The sequence below is a fragment of the Procambarus clarkii genome, chromosome 62 (genome assembly GCF_040958095.1).
Source record: "Procambarus clarkii isolate CNS0578487 chromosome 62, FALCON_Pclarkii_2.0, whole genome shotgun sequence".
NCBI classification, from domain to species: domain Eukaryota; kingdom Metazoa; phylum Arthropoda; class Malacostraca; order Decapoda; family Cambaridae; genus Procambarus; species Procambarus clarkii.
The window spans coordinates 26572274-26581784 of NC_091211.1; positions in this window are offsets into that span (position 1 = coordinate 26572274).

Genomic DNA, 9511 nt, shown 5'->3' on the forward strand with positions numbered 1-9511 from the left:
TACTGCCCTCTCTCTCTCTCAGGGCTGCCTACTGCCCTCTCTCTCTCTCTCAGGGCTGCCTACTGCCCTCTCTCTCTCAGGGCTGCCTACTGCCCCCTCTCTCTTTCAGGGCTGCCTACTGCCCTCTCTCTCTCAGGGCTGCCTACTGCCCCCTCTCTCTTTCAGGGCTGCCTACTGCCCTCTCTCTCTCTCAGGGCTGCCTACTGCCCTCTCTCTCAGGGCTGCCTACTGCCCCCTCTCTCTTTCAGGGCTGCCTACTGCCCTCTCTCTCAGGGCTGCCTACTGCCCCCTCTCTCTTTCAGGGCTGCCTACTGCCCTCTCTCTCAGGGCTGCCTACTGCCCTCTCTCTCAGGGCTGCCTACTGCCCTCTCTCTCTCTCTCAGGGCTGCCTACTGCCCCCTCTCTCTCAGGGCTGCCTACTGCCCTCTCTCTCTCTCAGGGCTGCCTACTGCCCCCTCTCTCTCTCAGGGCTGCCTACTGCCCTCTCTCTCAGGGCTGCCAACTGCCCTCTCTCTCTCTCAGGGCTGCCTACTGCCCTCTCTCTCAGGGCTGCCTACTGCCCTCTCTCTCAGGGCTGCCTACTGCCCTCTCTCTCTCTCTCAGGGCTGCCTACTGCCCTCTCTCTCAGGGCTGCCAACTGCCCTCTATCTCTCAGGGCTCCTCACAGACACTGTCCTACCCTCCAGTGCTCTTCTCAATAACAAAAAAATAATTAATAATAATTGTAATAAACAATATTGAGGTAATTGGAGTGTAAATCTGCGTTGCCAAGTGAGGGTTCCCCGCTATATATATATATATATATATATATATATATATATATATATATATATATATATATATATAGGTTTGACCTCCACTCTCTGGAACTGCGTTATCATGTTAATTATTGGATGTAAATTGTCCCGATACCTGTCTGGCCGCTCCAAGGGTAAGCCTTATACTTTTGACGAGACTTTTTTTACTTTTCAGTTTGTAAACTAGATGTTTAGTTTACGGCTAAAATGTAAGTTGATGTAAACAGGAGTAGCATCCCATGGGACAATAGACCTTCAGCATATTGCAACATTCGCATATATATATATATATATATATATATATATATATATATATATATATATATATATATATATATATATAGATCAAGCTCCTCTAGGCCTCATTGCTAGCACAGTTGCGATATTTTGACGTCTGCAGTGATCTGTTGGAGTGAGACTGTGTGTAGTGACGAGGCGGACATTATGTTGTTGGTCTGGTTATATCGTAGTATATCTGTTCCATCATGTCACTTAAGATCTTATTTTACGCTCTCTTATCCTCCCTTATACCTCACCTTCTCTCACACCTCACACCTCACCCCACACCCCCTCCACTTTCTCCTACCAACTGACCTTTCTCTGGGTTTTTTAATTTCTCGTTTTTTGAGAGAGAGAGAGAGAAATGGGCGATGGTTTCTCCGTTTTTTATTTACTGAATATTTGCTGGTCTTGATGTTAGCCACGTGCAGCTGGATGTTTAGTGGCACGTAACATTCCCAATAATTGTTTACAATTACTAAACAGTTAATGAGCTCCGAAGCACCAGGAGGCTGTTTATAACAATAACAACAGTTGATTGGCAAGTTTTCATGCTTGTAAACTGTTTAATAAATGTAAACAAAGGCGTCAAAGATTGAGGAAAGATGTACACGTTCGTAAGTGCTTGCGTAACTGCTTCGTGAATCTGGCCCCTGTGCCCATAGCAGACGTACAGGTGTCTGTAGCACAAATACAAGTGTCTAGGTAGCTGTAGCAGATGTACAATAGACCAGCAACAATATAGACCCCCCCCCCCACACACACACCTGGCTAGCGAACAGCCACAAACACCTGACCTTCTTGAACACCTGTGACACACACACACACACACAGTAGTATCAAAGCGTTATATGACAAAGAGTGCTGGGTAGACGGCACTCCTGTACCTACACTTAGGTAATTACACACACACACACATACACACACACACACACACACACACACACACACACACACACACACACACACACACACACACACACACACATACACATACACACACACACACACATACACATACACATACACACACACACACACACACACACACACACACACACACATATATATATATATATATATATATATATATATATATATGTCGTACCTAGTAGCCAGAACTCACTTCTCAGCCTACTATTCAAGGCCCGATTTGCCTAATAAGCCAAGATTTCCTGAATTAATATATTTACTATAATTTTTTTCTTATGAAATGATAAAGCAACCCTTTTCTCTATGTATGAGGTCAATTTTTTTTTATTGGAGTTAAAATTAACGAAGATATATGACCGAACCTAACCAACCCTACCTAACCTAACCTAACCTATATTTATAGGTAAGGTTAGGTTAGGTAGCCAAAAAAGCTAGGTTAGGTTAGGTTAGGTAGGTTAGGTAGACGAAAAAACATTAATTCATGAAAACTTGGCTTATTAGGCAAATCGGGCCTTGAATAGTAGGCTGAGAAGTGCGTTCTGGCTACTAGGTACGACATATATATATATATATATATATATGTCGTACCTAGTAGCCAGAACTCACTTCTCAGCCTACTATTCAAGGCCCGATTTGCCTAATAAGCCGAGTTTTCCTGAATTAATATATTTACTATAATTTTTTTCTTATGAAATGATAAAGCAGCCCTTTTCTCTATGTATGAGGTCAATTTATTTTTATTGGAGTTAAAATTAACGTAGATATATGACCGAACCTAACCAACCCTACCTAACCTAACCTAACCTATATTTATAGGTAAGGCTAGGTTAGGTAGCCAAAAAAAGCTAGGTTAGGTTAGGTTAGGTAGGTTAGGTAGACGAAAAAACATTAATTCATGAAAACTTGGCTTATTAGGCAAATCGGGCCTTGAATAGTAGGCTGAGAAGTGCGTTCTGGCTATTAGGTACGACATATATATATATATATATATATATATATATATATATATATATATATATATATATATATATATATATATGTCGTACCTAGTAGCCAGAACGCACTTCTCAGCCTACAATTCAGGGCCCGATTTGCCTAATAAGCCAAGTTTTCCTGAATTATTATATTTTCTCAAATTTTTTTCTTATGAAATGATAAAGCTACCCATTTCATTATGTATGAGGTCAATTTTTTTTATTGGAGTTAAAATTAACGTAGATATATGACCGAACCTAACCAACCCTACCTAACCTAACCTAACCTATCTTTATGGGTTAGGTTAGGTTAGGTAGCCGAAAAAGCTATGTTAGGTTAGGTTAGGTAGGTTAGGTAGTCGAAAAACAATTAATTCATGAAAACTTGGCTTATTAGGCAAATCGGGCCTTGCATAGTAGGCTGAGAAGCGCGTTCTGGCTACTAGGTACGACATATATATATATATATATATATATATATATATATATATATATATATATATATATATATATATATATATATATATATATATATTATTCACGACTGTTCACAATGAATCTTTGTTTTCATAATGTACTTTTTGTGTACTTCTTTTTCATATTTTTTTTAGCAATACCTGAAAACATGAGGTTTTACACACCTGCTGAATATGCAAATATATGCAATTATCACTTTATGTATTTCAGTGTTAAAAGTTTTGGTGCGTGACGTCATCATTTAGACTCCGCCCACTCCGTTTCTAGCGAACTAAACTAGACTCAACTAATTGAATAACGAGTGATGCTGTGCTCATCTCCTATGCCTGTCCGAGGATGAGTCTACCTCTCACATCATGGTAAAATCCATCCCGCTGAACCGATACAAGCTCAGTGAGCTATGAAGTCATTCTTAAGCCCCGCCCATCGAGTATGTTTACGACAATGACGTCACAAATAGCTCCGCCTCTCTGGTGAGGAGGACGGTGACGTCAGAGACTAAACTCCGCCCATCGATGGGGAATACACTATTGGTCCCCTAAAATTACCAGTTGGCAACTGTTCCGTATTATATATCTTGTGTTACATAAGGTCTTAAGTTGACGGTCCGTTTAGCAAACTTTAGCAGCACAATCACTCACCCCCCCTTCACTCCCCCAAACACCCCCAAACACACACATTATGTAGATATGAACAGAGAAGATATGATCCCAACATACAATACAGAGGAACAGAGAAGATATGATCCCAACATACAATACAGAGGAACAGAGAAGATATGATCCCAACATACAATACAGAGGAACAGAGAAGATATGATCCCAACATACAAGATACTAAAGGGGGAACAGATAAGGTGACAAGGATACGCTGTTAAAATTGAGATAAAATATTACAAGTGGAAGCTGGAAACACAAGAAAGAACATAAGGAAATACTTGTAGCCAATACAGATAGTCAACAAGTGGAATGCATTGAAAGAAGTTGTGGAAGCCACCTCCTTAGGCCCAGATTCGACAAAGAATTTGAATGGACGTCAAATCAGTTACCTTGTAATGCAACAGACACGAGGCTATCAGTCGGGGCAGACAAAGTTACAACTCACTCCCCGTAGAGACTAGGGGCCAGATTCACGAAGCAGTTACGCAAGCACTTACGAACCTGGGGCCAGATTCACGAAGCAGTTACGCAAGCACTTACGAACGTATACATCTTTCCTCAATCTTTGACGGCTTTGTTTACATTTATTAAACAGTTTACAAGCATGAAAACTTGCCAATCAACTGTTGTTATTGTTATAAACAGCCTCCTGGTGCTTCCGAGCTCATTAACTGTTTAATAATTGTAAACAATTAATAGTAATCCATTAATAGTGCACATGTGTCCATTAATAGTGCACATGTGTCCATTAATAGTGCACATGTGTCCATTAATAGTGCTCATGTGTCCATCAATAGTGCACATGTGTCCATTAATAGTGCACATGTGTCCATTAATAGTGTTCATGTGTCCATTAATAGTGCACATGTGTCCATTAATAGTGCTCATGTGTCCATCAATAGTGCACATGTATCCATCAATAGTGCACATGTGTCCATTAATAGTGCTCATGTGCCCATCAATAGTGCACATGTATCCATCAATAGTGCACATGTGTCCATTAATAGTGCTCATGTGTCCATCAATAGTGCACATGTGTCCATTAATAGTGCTCATGTGCCCATCAATAGTGCACATGTATCCATCAATAGTGCACATGTGCCCATTAATAGTGCACATGTGTCCATCAATAGTGCACATGTATCCATCAATAGTGCACATGTGTCCATTAATAGTGCACATGTGCCCATTAATAGTGCACATGTGTCCATTAATAGTGCTCATGTGCCCATCAATAGTGCACATGTGTCCATTAATAGTGCTCATGTGTCCATCAATAGTGCACATGTGTCCATTAATAGTGCTCATGTGTCCATCAATAGTGCACATGTGCCCATTAATAGTGCACATGTGCCCATTAATAGTGCTCATGTGCCCATCAATAGTGCACATGTGTCCATTAATAGTGCTCATGTGTCCATCAATAGTGCACATGTGTCCATTAATAGTGCACATGTGCCCATCAATAGTGCTCATGTGTCCATTAATAGTGCTCATGTGTCCATCAATAGTGCACATGTGTCCATTAATAGTGCACATGTGCCCATCAATAGTGCACATGTATTAATAGTGTACATGTGTGTATTAACATCGCAGGTGCTGATGAATGAACAAGAAAAGCAAGCACAGATGTGTGCCAGGAATACAGGTGTTAAGGTGTGAGCTTTCAGAGCAGCTGCCAATCATAGCCATCAGCTCAGGTTCAGTGCCCAGTGCACACTTGCACAGACGTGCAAGCCACCAGTGTTGCCACAGATGTGCAAGCTACCAGAGCAGATGCTGACCAGAGCCAGAAGCACAGGTGTAGACATGAGCCACCACGTGCAGGTGTAGCTGTAATTACCACCATAGGGTTTCACCAGTTAACGAGGCTGGGGGGGGGGTTAATGAATCTATGTTAAAGGGGGTTCAACGGCTCTCGTTTACCTCGAGTTCTTCACAATTCAAGTCACGTGTATCTTATCCAAAGACACACTAGAGTTATATGACAAAGAGTGCTGGGAAGACGGGACACCACGAGCGTAGCTCTCATCATCCTGTAACTACACTTAGGTAATTACACTTACGTAATTACTACCATCCCTTTTCACTCAGCAACACCTGGGGGGGAACTGACTGGGACCCGAGTGCACTCAATTAGTTTCCAGGGTAACTGGCAGAGTGCAATTACCTCAGAAGGTGATTGAAGTGCTTAGACGAGTTCAGGTTTTAATAGTATCACACATATATTGCATATGTTAAGCATTACATAGTAAATATTGGGTACAGTATATCATCAAGTGTTCCAGTTTTATATATATATATATATATATATATATATATATAAATATATATATATATATAAATATATATATATATATATATATGTATATATATATATATATATATATATATATATATATATATATATATATATATATATATATATATATATATATATATATATATATATATATATATATATCACTATCCAATATATATATATATATATATATATATATATATATATATATATATATATATATATATATATATATATATATATATATGTCGTACCTAGTAGCCAGAACGCACTTCTCAGCCTACTATGCAAGGCGCGATTTGCCTAATAAGCCAAGTTTTCATGAATTAATATATTTTCTCAAATTTTTTTCTTATGAAATGATAAAGCTACCCATTTCATTATGTATGAGGTAAAAAAATTTTTATTGGAGTTGAAATTAACGTAGATATATGACCGAACCTAACCAGCCCTACCTAACCTAACCTAACCTATCTTTATAGGTTAGGTTAGGTTAGGTAGCCTAAAAAGTTAGGTTAGGTTAGGTTAGGTAGGTTAGGTAGTCGAAGAAACATTAATTCATGAAAAGTTGGCTTATTAGGCAAATCGGGCCTTGCATAGTAGGCTGAGAAGTGCGTTCTGGCTACTAGGTACGACATATATATATATATATATATATATATATATATATATATATATATATATATATATATATATATATATATATATATATATATATATATATACATACATAAGAAGCCGGTGTATATGCTGCTATAGATAGCAACAGTGTGTGTCACTATCCAATAAACTTGCTTTCGGGTCAAACATTAAATTACAAAATACATAAACTAGCAGAAGATGCACAAATGTGTCGGTTGAGAAATGCGTAGCTGCCTGGGCTAATAGGATATGTGCAGCTGTGTAACTTACACTACGGGCTCGCCATAGCCCGTGCTACTTGGAACTTTGTGTTCCAAGTAGCGAATTTTAAACAACACCAACAACAGGTGTACCTTAACTGCCCATCACGTGGAAACGAAGTGCTTCAGATCTGTTTGACGAGCGGGAACCACCACGTCACACAACCTGTCTTGGGTTGGGTGACGTGGTTAAGTAATAATTACAATTATTACTTAACCTATACCGTTGATAGGTTAAGTAATAATTATAAATATGAAGCAATAAGATGCTTATCTTAACATACTAAGAAGGTTAGGTGAGGTCGGTGTTTTCTATGAAGCTTTTCAAGGTAAACTAAAATATTCACAATCAATTAGTATGTCACATATGCACTTATTAAACAAGCCAATATTGACTATAAGCAAGTGCGAGAACGGGTTGCAAGGAGACACAGGTCCAACACCATTACATATCAACCAGAGATGCACAATCGTCTCCACCTTGACCAACAGGCACCCTGGCCGCCCGTGCCACCCCAGGCTGACTAAGGAGAAATCTTACCGTTGAGTCATATAATCACCACCTCGAACCCCAAACCAGAAAAAGCGCAAGAAGACCGCTATACAGGGTGCTAGACTGTCGAGGAAGTTGTCTGTGTGTGTGTGTCAAGGATTCTTTGTTGACACCAAGTAGTTCCCCGCGCGGCCACCAGGCGGGCGCTTACACTCCCAGGAATGTGACAGTCTTAATGCGACAAATGTATTAATGCGACATATGTCTTATTTAAAGATAGTGTTTATGCCTCACTCTTGGGTACCAGCTTCTAGGGTATTCATAGAATAGTTCTTGTTGTATAGGATGAGGTAAGAGACCTGTGATAATGAGATAACTGTCATTAACTTAAGATAACTTAACTAAAGATAACTTTGTGCTGTAATTATCGAGAGGATTGTAGTGTCTAGCCGCCTCACCTGGCCTCTACTATAATTACTACTAGAGTCCAGGTGATAGGGGTTATTAATCAGAGTTACAGCCCCGCTCCTGTGCCAGGTAAGTCCGCTACGGGCTCACCGTAGCCCGTGCTACTTTGGAACTTTTGTTCTAAGTAGCTGAATCTAAAACAAGAACAGGTGATGGTCGTGATCTCTTGGGTGGCTTTACCTCCGTCAATCAATCAATCAATCAATCAATCAATCAAGATGATGGTCAGGCTGCTTAGTGTATTTTGCAGTTGTTGGGATATACACGAAAATATGGGATATATATATATATATATATATATATATATATATATATATATATATATATATATATATATATATATATATATATATATACATATATATATATATATATATATATATATATATATATATGATATATATATATGATATATATATATATATATATATATATATATATATATATATATATATATATATATATATATATATATATATATATATATATATCATCTATATCATCTATATATACATAGATGTTAAACATCTATGAACGAACCCTCATAAAGTACATAGATTTGTCTGTCTCTGTCCAAGTTTGGAGGACAGACTTGGGCCTAGCCTCACCCAACTTTGCAGGGTGAAAGGTCTGGGATATGGGACGAACATATGTATGCTACATATATATGTTACATATGCTGGTCGGGTCGGCATATGTAACAGTCCCCTCCCCCTCGTGCGACTTTCCTGAATTCTGACATGAAATCGTAGACTGATTTTCCGTAGAGTTTACAGCGCGTTTTCAAGAATTACTGGAAAAGATGAACTAAATTCATTCGGGTAAAAATGATACAAATAGCGAATAGAGAAGATGGTTATGGTGATGAGAAATGAGGGGAAGATGAGGGAGAGGGGGGGGGACAAAGGATGAGGTATTCTGGAACTAGGATATGAGGACAAGGAGCTGGGATATGAGGACAAGGAGCTGGGATATGAGGACAAGGAGCTGGGATATGAGGACAAGGAAGTGGGGATATGAGGACAAGGAAGTGGGATATGAGGACAAGGAGCTGGGATATGAGGACAAGGAGCTGGGATATGAGGACAAGGAGGTGGGGATATGAGGACAAGGAAGTGGGATATGAGGACAAGGGACTGGGATATGAGGACAAGGAGCTGGGATATGAGGACAAGGTGCTGGAATATGAGAACAAGGAGCTGGGATATGAGGACAAGGAGCTGGGAT